This window comes from Leopardus geoffroyi, chromosome B3 (genome assembly GCF_018350155.1).
Source record: "Leopardus geoffroyi isolate Oge1 chromosome B3, O.geoffroyi_Oge1_pat1.0, whole genome shotgun sequence".
NCBI lineage: Eukaryota > Metazoa > Chordata > Mammalia > Carnivora > Felidae > Leopardus > Leopardus geoffroyi.
In genome coordinates this window covers 119,097,244-119,118,129 of record NC_059337.1, presented here as the reverse complement: position 1 = coordinate 119,118,129, position 20,886 = coordinate 119,097,244, and the positions used below count along the sequence as shown (strand labels likewise).

The 20,886-nt window shown below is 52.7% G+C and overlaps 1 protein-coding gene across 5 annotated transcripts in view; it reads left to right on the top strand.

The window, feature by feature from the left end:
* The window catches only part of MIDEAS (mitotic deacetylase associated SANT domain protein), a 67,467-nt gene that overhangs the window by 9,024 nt on the left and 37,557 nt on the right, over positions 1-20,886 (top strand). For 2 of the 5 annotated variants that reach the window (XM_045451507.1, XM_045451511.1), the window contains exon 1: positions 15,501-16,037. The exons of 2 other annotated variants lie outside the window; for them this stretch is intronic. The gene's annotated coding sequence lies outside the window, so the exon portion shown is untranslated. Of the gene's footprint in view, positions 1-15,496; positions 16,038-20,886 lie in introns of those variants that run through there. One more of the 5 variants, XM_045451512.1, reaches the window with a different exon arrangement.

The window sequence follows — 20,886 nt, the reverse complement described above, 5'->3', positions numbered from 1 at the left end:
TTGAGTTGAAATCCATCGACTGTTGGCAGTCTCTTTCTTGAGAAAGAGAAGACTGAAAAGAATGATTGACTTGGGAATTAGGGGCTAATGGGGCTGTGCCATGGGGGCTTCTCATTTGGTCTCACCTCCCTGTGAGATTGGCAGGGCGGGCGTCACCTGCCGCAGGGTTGCAGTGGCACTTGCAAGTTCTAGAACCCAGGTTTCCTGCCCCCACATCCACCTGGGTAGAGAAATAGGGAGGCATCCAAGGGAGCGTCAGCGCCTTTCATTACTGATATTAATGCCCCAAGCCAGTAGAACCAGGGACAGGGAGGCTGTTACATTCAGCATTTATGGCATTTGTCCGTATTTGTGACTACTAGGTGGCTGCAGTCCTCTCGGATGTGTGGCTATTTAAGTTAGACTTTTTTCACAGAGGAGAAGACAGAAGCTTGAGTGTAGGTGTTATCTTGGGGGGCCAGAGGAAGCATTGTGAACATGGTGGGGCGGTCCAGGTCTTAGGACTCGGCTACCTTAAGGAGAAAAAGAATGAACTGGAAGGATACGTGGTGGCTCACTGAAAGCCTGAAGAACAACGGCTCAGAAATCAATCGGGACCTGTGGGCAGTTGGGTGGCTGGCACCAAAGTGGAGGCATCACTGCTGCCGGCTGAGCTGGACGCTGCCACCCCCTCCGGAGTGAGTTCTGAAGTCTCCTTGCCACTCACTCCACTGGCAGAACCCAGGCTGAGCGTCTGGCTGTCCAGCTCAGGTCCCATGCCCATGTTCTCACTGCTGGGCGGTACTGAAGAACGAGGCCCTGAGGTTCCAGCTTCCCTAGCAGCAGGTGGAACTCTGCCTCCCACCAGGATTCACAGTGCCACGTCCCTGAGAGTGGACATGGGAGGGGGAGACGGAGCCTCCCCCTTAGGCCACTGAAAATATCTACATCTTGATCTTAATCTTTCTTGACATTTTTCTGACTCTTTTGGCCTCCAGCTAAACTGCAGGATTCTTACATGCTCCGGAGAACTAAGCACTTCATTAGCGATTGGATTTCTCCTCTGGAGTCTGAATGATTCCAGTGGAAAAGAGAGGTCATCCCAGCATCTGGGTCCTCCCTGCACATTTGATTCCACTTGGAAAACTTCAGCGCTGCCTTGTGAGGACAGAGTCCAAGGCTTGGCTCTCGCTGGCTAACAGGCAGTTACAGCTTGAATTCTGTTTCTCCTCTGGGCTTGGGCAAGACTCTCAGAGCCTTGGTGAGGTATTTGGGAGGTCCAACCTTGCTTTTCAGAGTGGAGGTTGGAGTTCTGGCTTCAGGCTTGGTTTGTGGAATGACTGAGGTCCCTGGTGCCCAAGCTGTCCAAAGCAACAAGACTGGGCACCTCTCCAGTCCTGAAAATGTCAACCCCGTTGAGATATTCTACCCAGGATCCTGCCTGAGAGAGAGAGAGAGAGAGCTAAAGGAGCGAGGGCTTCGTGTGCCAGGGGCTGCTGGGTCTCCTCATCCACACAATGAGAGCGTGTTGGGTTAGGGAGCACTGACTCTCTTCTTATCCTCAAATCCTCTGGTTGTAGCTCTTTGAAGCAAGGGCACCTTGACTGAAATCTTGGTCATTCAGTTCCAATAGCCTTAGACGAAGGAATTAATTTCCTTTAAAAAGAAAAAGGGGCACTGGGGTGGCTCAGTCAGTTGAGCGCCCGACTTTTTTTTTTTTTTTAATGTTTATTGATTTTTGAAGGAGAGAGAGAGAGAGCACGCGCACGCGCGCGCTAGAGAGAGCATGAGCGGGGGAGGGGCAGACAGAGAGGGAGACACAGAATCCGAAGCAGGCTCCAGGCTCTGAGCTGTCAGCACAGAGCCCAACGGGGGGGCTTGAACCCACCAGCCGTGAGATCATGACCTGAGCTGAAGTTGGACACTTAACCGACTGAGCCCCCCAGGTGCCCCTATTTATCCCTTTTAGTATGAATACGCATATGCTTTGCTGCAGAAATCCAAACTAGTGAGTTTGATTACGGGTGTGCTGCTGCAGCAGACTCTTGATTTTGGCTCGGGTTATGATCTCACGGTTGGTGGGATTGAGCCCCATGTCGGGCTCTGCACTGACAGTGCAGAGTCTGCTTGGGATTCTCTCTCCCTCTCTCTCTGCCCCTTCCCTGCCCCGTCTCTCAAAATAAATAAATCAACATTTAAAAAAAAAAGAAAAAGAAAAAGAAAAATGTAGTTTTGAACTTACTGGGCTCAGGCTGTGATGACTGCCAGCCTTCTAAGAGTCTCTTTCCTGGTGCCTAGAAGTGGGAGCCTGCTGCCTCCACAAAGCTGGATGTATCGTGGGCTAGGTTCTTACACCTGGACTAGAGGAGATTCCAAGGGGGTCTTGGTCACCAGTGTGGGGTCAGGATGGCCCTTGGGAAGGACAAGCTGGGGTGTCCCTGGCTAGTACTCTGGCAGGAACTAGAGTTCATACTGACTTGTGCATTTTTGTCCCGATGAAATGAAATCGTGTTACAAGCAACACCGAAATGGAAAAGCGGGCTTGAAGGACCTGGTTATTTTACTGAAACACAGCTGTGAACAGGTCCCCCCTCTTAAAAACCTTTGAGAGCTGCCAGGTCCTGCAGGAGAAAGCTCGGAATGGCGCGCGAGGCCCACTTTGGAGGCCTCGTCCACCCTTCCACCTCTTCTCCTGCCATCCCCTCCACCCTCCCAGCGTGGCCGGTTGTGTTCTCTCTGCTGCTTAATGCACTTTTGCTCCTCTGTGCCTTGTGTGTTGTTGCTTCCTTTCCCTGGAATGTCCTCCCTGGCCTTTTCCTCCTGGCAGATGCCCACAGGATCCACCAGAAGTCACCTACTTCCCTACCACTTTCCCGAGCCTCCACCTTAGTGTCGGCAGCGGACCTTCCCCGTGGTAGGACTGGCATCCACTGCAGGTGTGCGTGGCTCCTTGCTGGTGCAGAACTGCACCTGGCACACAGTAGGTGTCCCATGATGGGGCTGGAAGGACAGCCTGAGGGGATGTGAGAGAGCAGTGGGCAGGCCCAGGGCCTGGTGTGGACGTGTGTGGTGGGTGAACTGTTTGTCTACATGGAAGCCTCCCTTTGCACCTACTCGTGGAACCACTGCTTTGGTGGCTTTGCTCTTCCACTGAGCCTGCCCACTAGGCCCTGGTGAAGGGTGGGAAGGGGATCTAGGGGCACAAAGCTTGGCTTCTGGGTCCCCCTCACCCTGAGAAGGACTCTGAGGAGGCATCTGTGAGAAGGAGCTGGTTAAAGGTGACACCCTCCTCACTGGTCCCAACCCATAAGAAAAGGATCAATACCAGCTTCCCTTAGAGGATTCCTTAGTTTCCATGGCTGGCACTGTCTTCTGGCTTTGCACAGGGAAGGAACTAGGGAAAACAAGTCAGCAGACCACGAAAGAAGAGACTGAGGCTCTTTAAAATAAACGCCTTATTTAATCTGGTGACAGGACCAGCCATGGCTCTTCCTGTTGTGGGGGAAGAGGGACAGATCCTCCTGGCTATGATTGCAGCACACAGTGGGAGCCCCAAAGCCGGGACTTGGGGTCTCAGTTTGTCTATGAGAGACTTAAACTACATGTGGTTCTTTCCCGCCGAGAAATTCCACAACAGTTGTCTGGGGTCTGCCACTTAGACAGCTCTGTGGAGCAGCATCTTCCTGCCACGGCGGACGAGGTGGACTTTCTTTCTTAAAGTTGAACCACCCTTAGGGCTGAGCCCACACGTGCATGGGTCTGCTTGACCAGTGATGAGTGCATGACTTATGTTGTTTGCAGAATATGTTTCCAGAACTTAGAAGCACGTAGTATTTCTAAGATGTCATTTAGGAATCCATCGAAATGTGTTTTTGTTCTTGGCTCCTGGGGAGGAGCTTGGGTGTTGGAGCGGGTTTGATGTCTAGGGAAGTACTGGCTTGTTTTGGAAGGGACAGCACGTGGGATTTGCCTTTGTTTCTGCCTCCACGGGACCTGCTCCCCCCTCCTGTCCATCCCAGTTCTCTACCTTCCTACCTACATCTCTCTGTCCTCCTTCGTCATCCCTCCACAGCAAATTGATCGAGTTACCTCCAACATTCAATCCTAGGATGTGTACTCCAGATGCCAGACCCACTGGGGACTTAGGGAAAGCAGATTTTAAGAGTAGAACTTGATTGCTAGGATTGAGAGATAATGTCAGGAAAACTATCTTGGAAAATAGGCAATCCCAGTAACTCACATACAACAATATATTTTTAAAAAATAGAACTTGAAGCCATTAAAAAATGTCAATTTCCTTTTACCTATCTGTATTACTCTTGGCAATTAATTCTAAGGAAATGATTCTAAAGAGGAAAAGAGCTATAGGCATAAAGATATTTATAGCAACATTGTTTAAAATAGCAAAATTAGGCTGTTTAAACAGCCTAAATGTTCCACATGGCTATATAATTCATGAATTCATGACACCTAGATCCAGTGGAATATTGTGCCATTGTTAAATGAATATGAAGGTGATCTTAATTCACAGGAAAATGTTGATGAATTTCGGTGAAAATGGTTTCTGTTTTAGCAGGCAAAATTGCACACATACTTCAGTGGGTAAGAACTGATTACATTGGTCATGGTATAAATTGGCATAAGGTAAATACTGGATTTAGGTGAAGTGGTTATGAATAGAGTATTTGTGTGTTTGCAATTGTTTTAGTAATGTAGGTAATTTATATACCTTTTTTTTTTTTTTTTTTTTTTAAAAAGACCTTAAGGTAGCAAAGACTTTGGATGTGGGTGGGAAGGCCAGGGGGAGGAACCTCCAAGCCTCGCATCTGTTACCACGGGGGAAGACAGAACTGCTGTGTCTTATCAGCCACCTGCACTGCAGGGGCTGGAGAATTCAGATTGGCTAACGGAGTCTTTTAGTAATGGAAGGCCTGACTTCACAGACTGTCTGACTGTATAACTCTGGGGCTCCCGGCATGGACTCTGCCTGATGCAGGTGACCTCCCCCGCAAGTGGCCTCAGAGCCCCCAGACGATTCTTCACACCTGGTTTTCCAGGGAACCAGCCCCATGAGTATGTGTGGCCCTGAGGCCCGACTCTGAGCCACCCACTCACCTCTAAGCTGCCTGGTCTCAGCCACAGAGGGAGGAGGCCTGTTCTCTCTTCTGCAGTTCCAGCAGGCAGCAGGGAGGGTGTGCTTTGCACACTGACCTCCTGCAGCCCTGCCTCACCCAGGTATAGAGCCCTAGTGAGTTAGTGTCTTGGGTGTTTACAGTATTGCACATATTTATTAAAGTACTGAAACTCTGAATTGCCCTTTATTGCTAGCCTCATAAAGCCCCCCCCCCCCACATTTATCCAGTCTACCTCTGGCTTAGCAGTCAGGGCCCTCTGAACCCCCATCTTGCCATGAGCTCTGCTGGGACTCGCAGCTGCAGGTGTGGCCTTGTGGCTGAGCAGCTGACCTTCTTCTGACCACCTTCTCATATCTCTGGCATCTCAGAACCTTGGGACTCCAACACTCCCCCTTGGTTTTGCCTCTCTGCGTGCGCGCGCACTTGCGTGTGTGTTTGTGTGTGTGTGTGTGTGTGTGTGTGTGTGTGTGTGTGTGTGTAGCCATTTCTTCTTAGTGGGGAACTTTCTTGACATGTGGAGTGTCTATTTGGAGGGCCTGCAATCCTCCTTTCCCTGTGACCAGTGTGGTTCAGGGCAGGAAATAGAGACTCCTCGGTGTTGTTTGGAGTCTGAGGTGGGTGGGAGCTGGAGAGCCCTGGGCAGACCTTGTGCGGGCAGGTTGGAGCCTGCTAGAACAGAAGCCACCGTAGCAGTGCACGTGTGGAGAGATGTCCAGGCCCTGCTGGGGCCCTGGTGATTTATCTCAAGCACCGATCTGCTAAAACCAAATTCCAGAACTGTCAAAGATTTGGAGTTTCTTTGTTCTGAGATCAGACTAAAGTGGGGCCTTGTGGCTAGAGGTTTGCCAGGGTGAGGGAGAAATTGGACAGCACGTGGGCTCAGGGCTCACCTGGACTCTCACGAGGGGTACTGAGGCCAGTTTCCAGTCTTCCGCCATGTGTTTGGAGGCGGGGGTAAAGAATGTCCACATGCTTCCCTAGAATATTAGGTACATTCCTAGATGTCGTGGTCCCATCTCCACCCCCTACAGCGACCTGGAGCCTGCTCTAATGGGGTCATTGCTGGTGGTGTGTGTATTAACTACCACAGAATCTAAGTAACAAGCTGTCTTCCTGAGCCCAGGACCCAGCAAGTAGGGCTCGTCTCAGTTCCCTAATTTAGAGACCACGTGCGTGCCCCAGGGTTGTCAGCAGCTAGACTTCTTGAAGCTTGAAACACATTTCCATAGAAACAATGCTATAAATGGCGATTGGGTTCCTAGGCTAGCCCGCAAAGAGCCCTGGTGTCACCTCTGGAGTTGCTGAAATAAGGTATTAGTAAAATTGAGAGTGAAAACGCAGCACTAAGAGCTAGCACCCAGGACGTTAGAGGTTAAATGGTGTGGGTTTATTTGTGTGATTTTGTTTCTTTAGAGAGAGATGTCGTTCAGAGACCTCCTGGTAAGGGAAGCTCTGGGGCGGGCCCCCTGCCCACAGACATAGCCCTTTCCCTCCCAATTTCCATCCCTTTTTCCTTCCTCATCAAGCTGGGAACCTGGGCCTACCTGCTTCTAGGGAGTTTGGCTGGGGTATTTTTATGGTGACTACATCCTATTCAGTGGCCCTTACATCATCAATATCATCATCATCGCCATCACTGTTATTTAAACCATCTTGATCAAGTTAGAATAAACATTACACCTTAGCAATTTATGTTGTTCAGAATCCTCTTCTGATTGCTGCTAATGTTCCTGGGGATGTTTTAACATAGTTTGTGGGTCCACCTTTACTCTTTCTTTGTGCTGATTTTGTCACCGTAGCATGATTTCATCAAGTGTTTTCATCAGATTGTTTCCATGTGCCAGCCTTTTCATGTTTCCTTCTGTTACCACACCATAGTCTGAATGGATTTCATTCTTTGGGTCTATATACAGGTGCCATGAGCCTCTCTTGTAAAAACTCCTCTGTGATGGCATTTTAAATTATATTCATGGAATCTGGTCTCCCAACCGTAATTACCTGATCAAGGTCTTCAACTCTTGCAACACAATGCCAAATCACGTTCTAGAAAGATCTGAACAGCTTATAGTGGCCCAGCAATGTCTGTGCAGCTGTTTCCTAATGGCCCTGCCATCAGCAGCTTTCTTGTTTTATTTATTTATTTGCACGTGGACTCCAGGCCATGATGGGTCCTTAATGGTGTTTTAATTTGCATATCTTAAATTGCTGCTGAGATCTGTACATTCTTTCTCTTGATGATTTACTGTTTGTGTTTCCTCATGTGTCAACCTGTGTTCATCTTCCGTGACTGCGGAACCTCCCCACCTTCTTCCGTCTCCTTAGACTACTTTCCTATTGGGAGACACAAAACCCTGCCTTCCTCACTCCCTCCCTCCCTCCTGGGTGGGGCTCCACCCCTGGCCTGGGCTAACCCCACACCTGCCTGGCTCACCCCCTTGCTGACTGGGACTGATGCTCTGGGCGTGGAGGGAGGAGAAATGGAGAGGGACAGGCACTGGGGGCCCAGTGATGGAAACTAAAGAGGGGGTAGGTGTGAGACAGGGGCCTGCCTGAGTGGTTCCAAACTAGGTTCATACAGTGACCTCCTTGGAGGGGGCTGCTGGGGAGATTCTGGGAGGAGCCACACACAGGCTGTCAGGGCTGGAGAGGGCATTGGAGTTCATCTGATTCAAGGGTCACCCACTCAAAGGCCCGTAGGGAACAGGGGCATTCTCAATAGGAAAGGCTGGCTGGGTATAAGAAAACAGCACAAGTGAGGTGGTCAGTGGCCAGGGAAGGGGTGGAGACTTAGGGTGTATGAGTCCCACCACGGCTCTGCTCCTACCCCGGTGTTGCTCTCTCATAACGCTATGCTCTTCACCTCATGGAGCTACTCTGCTCCGCCTCCAAGAAGGAGGGCTCAATGTGGCCAGTGTTCCAGTCTTTTTCACGACAAACCAGAAATCCTGATTTTTCGTTTAAATCTCCTGATTAGAAAAAATGTTGGTAGCAACTGTAATCCACTTCAGATCAAATGCATTATTATATGGGTCAAATAAAACCTATCTGGGTGTGAGGATGGATTGTGAGCCTCCAGTCTGTAACTCCTCATTATTCAGCTTCCTTACTGGGAAAACATAAGTTCAGAGACATATGCTCATAGAGCAGAGGGAAGGGCTCAGAGAGTCCAGGGGTTGAATTCCATCTGTATGACCTTGGAAGAGCTGTTTCACCATTCTGAAAGTCCGCTTTCTTATCTGTATAATGGGGACAATGGCTTACTCTCTGGGTGCTGAGTGGATCCAGTGGGCTCACATCACATCAAGCGTTTAGTAGATCTTCAATAAACATGTTGATAGAGCCTGTATGGGATCATCCAGAAAACTAGAGGAAGAACCAGGCTTGGCACTTTGCCCTCCTGACTCCCAGTCCAGAGCTTGTTCCATATCACGTTGGCCTGCGTCCATGGCAGTTTCTGGAGGCATCTGGAACAGGGGTCCTTCTGATCCCTGGGAAATTGTAAGTCACTTTATGAAAGCTTGATTGCCCGACAGCTACTGAGCTCAGGTAACGGGGTCTCTCAGTTCTGTGGACTTCACCTTGCAGGCTCCAGAACCCAGGAGACTGAGCCTCAGTAGCCGTAGTTGTGGTAGCAGTAGTATTGAACCTAAGAAACCAGTAATTATAAGCTGCACCTTATTTTATGTACAACTAAGAAAGAGAAAATGCTACTGATTTAACCACGATGTGCTATCACTTACAAGACGCGTCCTGATTTCAGAGATGTTAAATGTGCATTTGGAAGGGAAGAAATAGTAATAAAAGTCATAATGATAATGTTACATGTTATTGCTTACATCAAATTCTCACATATATGATTTTTATTTGTGCATTGATCAACAGGCATTTACTGAGCACCCACCATATGTAGGCACTGTGTAGGTGCCAGGGATCCAAAGTGATGAAGATCTAGGCTGTGCTCTGATCCTAGGAGGGAGATAGCTCTGTAAGCAGCACGATGTGTAGAACAATGCATCAGGATGGAGGAAAGATGAACAAGGGCATACCATGGGAATTTAGGGGAGGGAGTGGCCCCTCTGATTCTTAGGAGCAGAGACAGAGACAGTTAGGGGTGCTTGGGATTGACTTAGGAAGTGTTCTTAGGAGGAGGGGAGTGAAGGCTAGCCCAAGCTAGCCCAGGCTAGGGCTGGGGGGGAAGCTATGCAAGGAAGGATGTGTTGCAGCTGGAGCTAGCTTCAGCCAGACCCCACAGGGATCCCAGAAGGATGAATTGCACCAGCACAGAATTGGTCTCACCTTGAGGCAAGGGGCCTGACCCTTTGGACCCATTCCCCTGTCCCACCCCCTAGTCAATCATTGGCTGCAGTGCTCTCTGGTAACAAAGGCTCCCTTTGATTTTTTTTTTTTTAATCTTTATTTTTGAGAGAGAGAGAGACAGAGTGTGAGCAGGGGAGGGACAGAGAGAGAGAGAGAGAGAGAGACAGAATCCGAAGCAGGCTCCAGGCTCTGAGTTGTCAGCACAGAGCCTGAAGCGGGGCCTGAACTCATGAGCCGTGAGATCATGACCTGAGCCGAAGTCCTATGCTCAACCCACTGAGACACCCAGGCACCCCCAAAGGCTCCCTTTGAAAAGGGGGTGGCCAGGGGCGCCTGGGTGGCTCAGTCAGTTGGTTAAGCATCTGACTTCGGCTCAGGGCATGATCTCACGGTTCGTGAGTTCGAGCCCCGCGTCGGGCTCTGTGCTGACAGCTCAGAGCCTGGAGCCTGCTTTGGATTCTGTGTCTCCCTCTTTCTCTCTCCCTTCCTCGCTCTCTCTCTGTCTCTCTGTCTCTCTCTCTCTCTCAAAAATAAATATTTAAAAAAAGAAAAGAAAAGAAAAGAAAAGGGGGTGGCTGTGAGCCCTTAGTAGCCAACACAGGCTTGGTAAAGGAGATCTGGGAGGGCTCCTGCAGTATACATTCCAGTGGCCTTCCTCTGCTTAGAGGGATCAAGGAAGGCTTCCTGGAAGAGCTGTCATTAAGCTCAAGTCTAATGGGAGACTGGGGTGTGGGTTTACCTGTGGATGAAGGTGGGGGGAGGAGGAGCATGTGTGAGCTAGCAGGCATCTTGGAGCACTTCAAGTTGCTTGGCTGTGTGGCCCTGGGGCTGGGAAGTAGGACAGGGCTGGATTGTGTCTGAAGTGTATACACCTAACAGTTTGGCTAACGGTCTCAGCTTTTTGCAGTAGGATGCTGGGAACTGTTGCAAAGGGATGTGATCGCTCTGATGGCAGTGCGGATGGTTAAGTGTGCAAGACTGGAAGCAGGGAGATCCATCAGGAGATGAGGGAAGATGATAGCCAACACTTATAAAAGACTTCATATGTGCCAGATACTGTTAAGCTCTTATCTCCATTTAGCAGATGGAAAAACCAAGTGGTTAAATAACGCGCTGAAGGTCATCAAGCTCACGTGAGGCATGATTTGGATTCAGGGCTCAGCTTTTGCTCTTAACCTGTATTCTCCCATGGACATGAATTTGGGATTCTAGTCCATGATGTATCAGTATTTGTTTTCACTTAAAAATGATGCTCCAAAGCATACCCCATTGCACACACTAGATCTTGTGGGTCCCGTTCCTCCTGGCCCACTGCCACAGGGTGGGGAGGCTGAGCTCCAGAGAACGGCCAGTCATGGAGTCTGTCTGCTGCTGGCTCTGCGGGAGGCACGGCACTGTGCTGAAAGGAGACCTTTGGGGAGCCGGCAGCCTGGGCTCTGTGAAGAAAGGGTGTTTCTGCCCCCGTGGCCCTGCTGGCCCGCCCTCCCTGGCAGCCACACCTGTTTTGTCCTTCTCCCTGCACCCAGCCAGACGGCTCTCCCAGAGTGACAGCAGCAACTGGGGACATCTGCGGAAGCTCCCTCTCAGGCCTGACAAAGGCTCTCAGAACCTGGCTCGGGCCTGCAAGAGAGAGAGGTGGAGGCGAGGGTAGGTGGGAGGGCCAGAGGCTGCGGACAGCTGTGGGCTGGTGTGGCCCTGCCCCAGAACAGGTGAAGTAAATGTGAACTGAGGAGGTGGGTCCCCTGGGTTTGCAAGGGTGAAAGAGAAGACAGCGCAGGGACTTCTCAGCAACACGCTTGTTTCACTTAATGGCTGGGGTGGTTTTGAGCTCCCTGTCCTTAGAAAGGACAAAAAGCGGTGAGGAGAAGCCATGGCCATCAAAAGAGTGTCCCTGTTCGGGCTGGGTGGGTGGCGCTGTGGACGAAGTTTGGTGGAAAGGACACAAAGAGGGACTGGGAGAGAAGCCTTGGAAGGACACTCGGATGGAACTCGGTGTCACTGTTGGAAAGCGTCTGGGCAGAGCCCACCCTGAGGCTGGCAGGGGTGGATCCAAAGGCCTTTTCAGGGGGAAAAAAAAATCTTGCCTGAACTAGGTTGTTGAAAGGAAGAAGCTAGTTTTAGAAGGGGACATCGGCTAAAACAGTTAAAATAGTAACACTTGTAACCCCTTATATGAACATAGCGTGACATAGTCATAAAGCGGGGTTTTCTTTTGCCCTTGTGATTCTCCCAAGCCCTGAGAAGGTGGGCACTCTTTCACTGTCGATGTAACAAAGTTCATATAACATCCGTTATTGGCCAAAAAAGTGAGGCTCAGAGAAGGCGTCGGTTTCCCTAAGATTACACAGGGTGTTAGCTTTAGTTAGGTAGAACCCCAACTCTGTTCTGGTTCACTGTTTTTTCCCACAACCTCTCTTTCTTCTTCTTTTTTTAAAAGTTTATTTACTTATTTTGAGAGAGAGAGCGCATGAGAGAGGCATGGAGAGGAGAGAGAGAGTCCCAAGCAGGCCCTGTGCTGTCAGTGTGAGTCCGTTGTGGGGCTCGAAGCCATGAACCATGAGATCATGACCCGAGCTGAAGTCAAGAGTCAGACGCTTTAATGACTGAGCCACCCAGGTGCTCTAAACAACTTCTCTTTCTTCTGTTGAGACTGTAGGTAATGAGGTCTTAGAGGTAGCACCTTTACTCTGCAAAGGGAAAAGACAACGAGGACATAAGGAACATAAGGAACCCAGTATTGTGGATTTGTGATTTCCCCAACTGTATTCGTACCCTCAGTTCCCCACATTCTAGTAACGGTTGCTTATTCACTAAAACACATCATGTGTGCTGGCCTCCACAGAAAGATCCTGACAGAGAACGGACAGTGGAAAAAGGACAGGAATGCAGGCATGGGGCTTGGGGAGAAAACCTGTAGTGACTGATGGCAGCAGAAAGTTAATGGAGCTGGGTAGGCGGAGGAAGAACCTGGCTTCCTTGGAAGCTTTTAATTTTTTTCCTTAGCGACACCTTTATTGGAATATAATTCATATACCACAAAATTCACCTTTGGGAATTTTTTTTTTTTTAAGTTTATTTATTTTGAGAGAGACAGAGGCAGTGCGAGTCAGGGAGGGGCAGAGAGAGAGAGAGAGAGAGAGAGAGAGAATCCTAAGCTGGCTCTGCACTGCCAGCTTCGTGAAGCCCGATGCAGGCCTTGAACCCACAAAACTGTGAGATCATGACCTGAGCTGAAACCAAGAGTTGGACAACTCAGCCGACTGAACCACCCAGGCGCCCCCACCCTTGGAAGCTTGTTAATGGTCCCAGAGATGGACATTGCTGATGGCCACTCAGGGCAGTGATGGATCACTCACTCTGAGCTGAGTCCAGAGAACTGATGCAGTCCAGGAAGCCTCTGCTTTCACTGGGACTCAGAGTTTGGAATCCTGTCAAGGGTGCTTTATTTCCTGGAGTGTTTCTCAGCAGACGCACTCACTGGGAACTGGAGCTCTGTGCTCCTCTCTTCCCTGCAGTTGGTAAAGGTCCATGGTGGAAAAGAGCCCACTCTATGGGGAAGGTCCTGGAACACGTTCTTTTTTTCTTCTCTAAAGGGCATCCTTCTTGGCTCCCCCAGAGGTTAGAGCTTCTAAAACCAAAACTTTCACTTCACATGTCAGTGATTCTGCACTGTCATATCTGCAGCAAAACCGACCTCCAGGGCTTTCTGGAAGAGCTGCAGCTGGCTGTGCACACCCTCCTCTGCCTGCCTGTGGGAGGCAGGCTTCTCCTACCAGGCAGGGGCCATCTGAGACCGCCTAGAGCCCTCCTCTCTTGCACATATGCCCCCTTCCTTCCTCTCTTCTTTCTGAAGTAGCCCGAGTTTGTTAGTGTAGTTGGGGTGAAAGGATGTGCTGTTCCAAGATGAACAGGACCCCTTCAGGTCACTGACTTCTGTTTCTCATGCACCCTGCCACCTTCCCCTACTCCTCCTGCTGCTTCCTGGGCCAGGCCCAGCAGCCGGCGGCAGCAGCAGCAGCAGCAGCAGCGTGGGACAGGGAGGAAGTCCTGGCGCGACAAGGTTGAGTGGGGAGTGCCCTCTGGAGTGGCTCCCACTTACTCCCTGGAGGCTGGGCCCTGGCTCCATGGTGGCAGGCTCTTCTAGGAATGTGTTCCCCAGCTGGGTTTTCTGGTTGGTTGGGAACATCCCTGGGCTGATCTGCACTGGCTCTCAGGGGCTGGCTCAAGGCTGGCTTGAAGCCAGAGTTAGGGGTTAGGGGGAGGGGATGGCCACAAGCCTGCAGAGGAGGCCACAAGCCTCCAGAGTCAGGGGTTAGGGAGGCCCTAGGGGGAGGGACGGGATGGCCACAAGCCTGCAGAGGAAACCTGGGAGCAGTGGGCACTGAACACCAAGTGGCTTTGCTTTTGTTTCCCTCACTTGGATGAGGTGTCAGTGGGGAAGAAGAAATGAGACAAATGGAAAAAACAAAAAGGCTTTACACTGAATCTCTGCCAGGAGTCCTGACGGTCTAGCCTCTACTTAGGGGCCTGCATACCTGAGCACCCCAGTCCCTCCATGGCTCACTGTCTTCCTCTCAGGGAGATGGGAAGAGGAAGAGAGAAGTGACAGATGATTGGCTTGCCCTGTGATCTTGGGCAAGTCACTGAACCTCTCTGAACCTCAGTGTGCTCATCCATAAAACAAAGGGGGATAAAACCCTCACACACACAGGGTTGTTGAGGAGGCTGTGTGTGGGACGTGCTTTGAGAATTGTCAGGAACAGTACTGTCACATCAGATGCTAAATCCGAGAGCCTGGGCTTTTCTTTGCTGGAGGTGGTTTCCCTGGCTCCTCCATTCACTTTTTACAATCACAGAATCATGGGTTTTAAACTGGAAGGGATTTTAAGAGGTCATCTGATCCAGTCCCTTGGTATAAGTATCTTTATTTTGAAGATAAGTCTGTGTTAAGGTGTCATTATTTTGACATATCTATCCTACTATGGCACACGAATAAGCCCTTTTCCTCCTGGGTGAGGTGTGAGCTCCAGATGCACACAGGTGCTTCGGCCAGCAAAGGGGTGGCCTAGGAAGAGACAGGAGTGCTTCTTAGGAGGGGGGTAGGTCTCTGTCATCTGCTTTCTGGGGGCAAAGGCCCTTGCCCTGCAGGCTCAGAGAGGGTGTGAGAATCCCATTCTGCTGCCTCTCCCCTTCTCTCTGAGACAGCAAGAGATGCACTTGCTTCTGAGGACTGGTCACAGGGAGAAGCAGCAGCCAGGAAAGAGTGTATTCTTCAGTGTTTTTTCCTTCAAGGGCAGACTTCCTTCTGACCCATTTCTTTGGGAAACACAAAACCCCAAAACAAATGGAAAGAATCTCCCTTGGACTTTCTCCTGGCCCTGGAGCTTCAGTTGAATGTGGGGGCCGACAAGAATCTCCAGAGCAGCAGAAATGTTTCTCATTGTCCCACCAGCCAGGGGGCCTGGGCGGTTAGCTGGGAAGGCAGGGGAAATGTGGGCAGGCAGTGAAAAGCTGCCCCAACTGTGCCCTCAGTCGCCAGAGTTAAACCCAGGAGCTCTTCATTACCTAAGCAAGTGGCTCTTTTATAGGGGCTGGGGCCAGTTTCTCAATAACCTTTGTACCACCAGGATCCTGGTGAGCTAAAAGCGAAACTTGGGGAAACTTAATGAAGTGGCCTGGGAGAGGACTGTGCATGATTTACCGTATCCCAAGCCAGAGTTTTCTTTGTGGAAGAAAGCGACTTGTGTCCTCCCCTAACATCACATACACACTTTCCTGGCAGGCCCGATGGGTTTCCAAGCATTTCGTCACCGTCTCCTTCTGACCTTGGTGTGAAAGGAACAAGCCGCGTGGCCTGTTGGTTCCAGCAAAGCCATCGGGGGCGCCGGCCTGGGCTGAGGGAGGAGGGCGACCCACTCGGGAGTGGAGGTGAGGTCTGCTGGAAATCCCCAGCCCGGACAGCCGCCCGAGGTTTGAAGACGCCTTCTCCGGCCTTATTTGGTCGCAGGAAGTAGGCGGCGCTAGGCCTGCTGGCTGCGAGGCCGACCCGAGACAGTTGTGCTGATGAAGTGGTGGAGCTGGTTCCTGCTCGCCGCCGTGCCGCGCGCGCCGGCCGGCCGCTGGGCGCTCCGCGCTCCCAGCCCGGAGTTGTGCAATCCTTTGTAGCACGCCAGAGAGTCCTCCTCCTTCGCTGTTGCCTCTCGCCCTCTCTCTCTCTCTCTCTCTTTTTTTTTTTTTCAAGCTGTGAGCTCAACCGATGAGTCAGAGCAGTGCAATCCTGACACTGCATCGCAGGACTGGGGGTGACACGGAGGGAGGGAGAGCGATCGCGAGGCAGACACCGCGGGCGCGGGGTGCGCCGAGGCTCCTGCGCTGTGAGCGAGGGGTGACAGCCCGCGCGTCCCGCCCGGGCCCTGCCAGCAAACTTCCCAGCCTTGGGAGGCGCGGGCTGGCGGAAGCCCTGCGAGCGCCGCGGGGAGGCGACGGCGCCTGTTTGTTTTTAAAATCCGGGAGTGCGTGCAGGCGGCTGGAGCCTGGGAGGCGACCGAAGGCGGCGGCCCGCGGCGGAAAGGGGACAGCCGATGCTGGAGCCCGGGCAGGAGCCGGGTAAGTGGGGTGCTCGGCCGGCGGCCGAGGCCTGCACGCGGCGAGAAGCAGCCCGCCCTGGCGGCGGCGGCCCAGAGACCCCGGAATGCGCGCAGGCGGTGGCGGCGGGGCGCGCGGGCTGCAGCTCTGCAGGCGCGGCCGGGAGCGGGGGCGCGGGACTGCGGGGGGCGCGGCGCGTCAACTTCTGCGGCCTGGGCGGCCGGGGCGGGGTGTGCGTGTGTACGTGCGTTCGCCGCTCCGCAGCCCGCGCGTCCGCGGCCCGCACCGCCAGCCCGCAGCTGCGTGTGCCCCGCCAGCCCGCCGTGTTTGTGCAGCTACGCAGCTCGCGCGCGGCCCCCGCCCACCCGGGCGCGGCCCCGGCCGGACCCCCCTCCCCCCCTGCCGCCCTGTTCCGAGCCGCCGGGTCGGTGGCCGCGCAGGAATACGGCTGCTCCTCCCGCCGAGAGAAACGTGGTGTCCGCAGGGAGCGGCTTGCGTGACCGAGCTCAGGCCCGGGAGGCGCCGGGAGGGGCTCGCTCGAGCTGCAGGAACTTGGCGCGGGAGCCCCTTCCCCTGGTCCTGCCAGTGTGCACGGCAAAGTGGACCTGGAAGCTGTGCCCGCGCCGGGACTTTAGGGGACAGACGTGCAGGGGTGGCAGGGAGCTGGGGCAAGTGCAGCAGAGGCCTAAGCTGGAGCGCTTAGGGCGGGCGGGCGGCCTCACCCCGCGCTCCTCTGCGCTGCTGGCGCACCTAAGACCTGTCATCCCTCTCGGCCTCCCCCGCACGCCCGCGCCGCTGCGGCCTGCCGAGCTCTCAGCACACCTCATCGTGTACTGTTTGGGGGTGCCTGTCCGGAACTCGGGGGCCCGGGTTTTGTCTGGACCCTGCACATGGCCGGCTTGGTGGAGGTGGTTTGACTCCCCCCCCTCCCCCCCCGCAACTCATGCTTACAGGAGCGTGTGCACTAGGTTGCCCCTCTTGAGGGGCCCATCCAAACAAGCCTCTGGATCAGGGCGTGGTGCCGCCCTGGGGTTTTCAAGCCTCAGCCCCAAGGAAGGCCAGTCTGGAGGAGGTACCTGCCACTCAAAGTGGTGGCCACTGGGTATTCCAGCCCAGCCTCCAGAACGAGCTGCTGGAAAGATGAAAGGGGAAGTTACTCGCCCCATTTAAAACTTTGTTGGTCACAACTTTGGTGGCAACTTCCTGCTTCCACCATCCCACATCGGATTTGTATGCTTACCTGTGGAGCCTGGGTGGGGGGCCGGTGGGATCAGAGAAGAGCTGGCTGGCCAAGGCTGACTGTGGAGGCCACCCAGGCACGTGTGTGCAGGGGATCCCTGTTGGCAGTTGTGGCTGGGGGGAGGGGAAGTCTGGCTGGCTCCAGCAGGGGGAGCCTGGCCTGGTGGCGGCCTGGAGGCCTGGCCTCCTTGTCCAGGCGGCTTCAGGATTGAGACTGGAGGCCTGGTGAAGGTAGAAGAACTGCAGTTCTGAGGAGAAACCTCTCTTCCCTTGTGGGGCCCCGGCTGAGGAGAGGAAGCCACCTGCTTTGCTCCAGAACCTCCCAGGGATGATGTGGCACATGATCAAAGAAATGCACCCTTTCCACAGGTAGTTAGGTAGCTTCAGGACTAAGGAGAAAAAGAGAAACCTTTCCAGGTTGAGAATTTATGGGTCCTCTTTTTCCTACTGCTCTGGACGTTGAATAAGAGGGGTGTAAACATTCAATTACTGTGATAAACCATCTCATTGCATGGCCCTGGCCCAGTCTCCATTCTAATTGGATCGATCTCTGGCTAGTTACTCTGGTCTGAGTAGCTCCTAGGGGACAAGGTGGTGAAGAACCTAGAAGGTCCTGCCCCCCGCCCCCCACCACTGTACAGCTTGCTTTGGGACAGTCTGCCCACTGCCAGTGTGGCTTTTCCAAGTAGCAGGCAGAACTCTCACTCTATGCTAGGAGAGGGTGCCCTGGAATGTCCATGGGGATGAGAACTCAACTTTTAAATGTGGGACTTAAAAATAACCCAATTGTTTAGCCCTGTGGGCTGCTGCTTGTAATAAATGGAGAAAAGAAGAAAAAGGAAAAGATACACTTACAGATTCAGGTAAGGGCTGCCCATGACTGCAGAATCCAGGCAAGGGCTGCCCAGTAGAGCCAGGAAAAAGAGGAGTGGAAGAAGCCGGGGTGGGGGTGGGGGGGTGGTGGTGGCACATGGAGCACAGTGTCTTGGAAGGGGAATGGTCCCAGTCCAGGAATCTGGCCTTGATAGCCCCTCTCCTGCAGTTGGGTGTCCCAGATGGGAACTTTGCTTACTGTGGAGTAGGGATGGCTACAAGTAGCTGGGAGATTCCTGCTGATCCTTCGAGGCCTGTTTCAAATGCCACTTCTTTTGAGTCTTCTCTGAACACTCATTTCCACCTTATGTAGTCATTTGTGTACATTTTGCACTGTGGTGCTCAAAACATAAACTCTGAGTCTCTGTCCCACCTTCAAACAGTTGCAGTGAGGATTCTGAAATGCATTAAGTACGTTCCAGGATCACCCTAGCCTCTGCTCTAATGTGTGCTACTTACTGTTCTCACGATGCTTGGCTTCCAGTAGGTGTTTAGTATATGTTAGTTGAACAAACGAATGAAAGATCTCCATCAAGAAACTGTGGGCTTGCATGTGGTGGGCCCAGGGAGTCCTGCTGCCGGGACTCATAGTGCACCTTTGGTTTCAAAGGGGTTGGTCCATGAGTGATTCAGGTGCTGGTGAACCCAGTTTCTTGGCCCTGCCCTGCCGCTGATCTTCTGGCAGACAGAATGTGTCTGGTCATTCTGACCCCAGTGGGACCTCAGGGTGAGAGTGTGAAGCCTCCTGCCTGGGAATCTGCTAACCTGGGCATTTCCTTTGGCCAGGCCAGTTTGGCACCGTGTGTGTGTGTGTGTGTGTGTGTGTGTGTGTGTGTGTGTGTGAGCGTGCGCATGCGCGCGCACTCGTGCACGCAGGAAACGCAGCTAGTGGTTGCATTCCGATAGAGGGGTTGCTCCTACACAGTAGAGACTGACTATGTGGGGCTGAACTAAATAAACTGCACGCAGGTCTGGAGCTAGGTGGAGTGTGCTGAAATCTCCACTTACTTAAGGGATCTGCATTTGCATTTGAGGCAACATTCAGGATACCCTGAGACTGTGAGCTCATTTTATGAATCAGAAGCATTACAGCATAATTTTGTGTTGGAAACTTCTATTTGGAATCCAGATCACCCTCCCTCCACCCCAACACATGCACACTTACAGGGGCGCTCACAGTCACACCCTTGGGAGTGATGACAGTTAGTGGGGCATCAGTTCAGATTCCAGAGCCATCAGGCAAAACTTGTCCACACCCACTTCCGCCCCCATACTCAGATCACCATTCCTGGATGGTGTGGGGACAGTAACCCCAGGCAGTGACTGTGAAGGAAGCCTGGCAGGTGCACAGGGATGAGGACTGGGCAGACGTGGGTTCCTACTCCAGCTTCTTTACTTCCTGTGTGGCTTTGGGCATTGCTTAACTTCCTGAACCTCAGTTTCCTCACGTGTGAAATGAGGATGATAATAGGGTCGCTGTGAAGTTTAAACAAGATCATGCATGCAAAGTGCCTGGCACACAGTAGGTACTCAACAGGTGATGGCTATCATTTCACTGGTTCCCCCCAAGTCCAGCTGTGTGCCTTTTGCTCCTCCCAGGGAAGAGGAAATGAAGTCTGTCCTGCTTGTGGTAGGAGGGCCCTCCTCCAGGGCATTGGGGCTTGTGTGAATGAAGCTCATTTTATAACTCCCTAGGCCGTGAGTATAGCTGTGTGATCCTCCGTCATCTAGACCGGCCCGGATCCTGGTGCCTGTGTGTTTTTGCGAGGGATTCGGTCCCTGCAGCCCAGGGTTAAGGGCTCAGCTTCCCAGAGATCAGATGGTGCTCTCAGGAACCTACCCGCCCAGGCCTCAGGCAGAACTGCTCACGTGGGTGGGAGGAAGGCTGCTTTCTCAGCCCAGGAAAAAGTCCCCTTGTCTTTGCTTCACCTGAAGCCTCCCAGTGTGACCTCAGTGGAGGTTTGGGTGGAGCTGAGGGTGGGAGTCGTCCCTCTAAAGAGCGCTTTGGCTCTTTCACCAATTGAAATAGCAGGGGTGGAGTGGGGGAGGGGGGAGACACCAACATATTATATAAGAAGTTGCCACATGTCAAGACAGAGCTGGGGTTTTGCTGGGGCGGGGGTGGGGGTCTCCCCGAGGGACCTGACTGCCTGCTGTGGTTTGCGGGGGCTGGTGGGGAGGAGAGGGGCTGGGGGCCTGAGGCTTCCCTGGCAGTGGTTCTTGCTCTTGCTCTTCCTGGAACGGAGCCCGGTGCTGTGGCCAGCTGGGGAAGGTGCTCCCTGTTCTCTCTGCCTTTCTCTCCAGCCGCAGGGAGCTCGTGGGTTATTTTTTCCAGGCAGTGCTGCTGCTTCCAGGAGTCTCAGGGAGGGGGGAGGGGAGCAACCAGGACAAGATTTGTCCAGACCAGAGCTTGAAGAGGGGGAAGTATACCAGGCTTGCACCCAGAAGGGGGTTCCCTGCGAGGCTGCCCAACTTCTCTGGGGAAATAGGGTCCAGAGAAGAAGGAAAACGGTGAGGGGTTTTGATTCCCAGCTTTTTCCAGCAGTTGGGCAGGCAGAGGCCCCATCCAGCCTGCCGTTGCCAGAATTTGTCAGTTCCTTGAAGGGGAGGGCCCCAGAGCTCAGAATTGCTTACGTGATAACTGGCACCCTGAGAGTGCGTGTACCGCTGGCTTTTCTCCCCCTTTTTTCCCTTCTACCTCCTCTTCCCTCTCCCAGCCTTCTGGCATCTCCTGGGGAGTGTACCTGACTGCCTGACT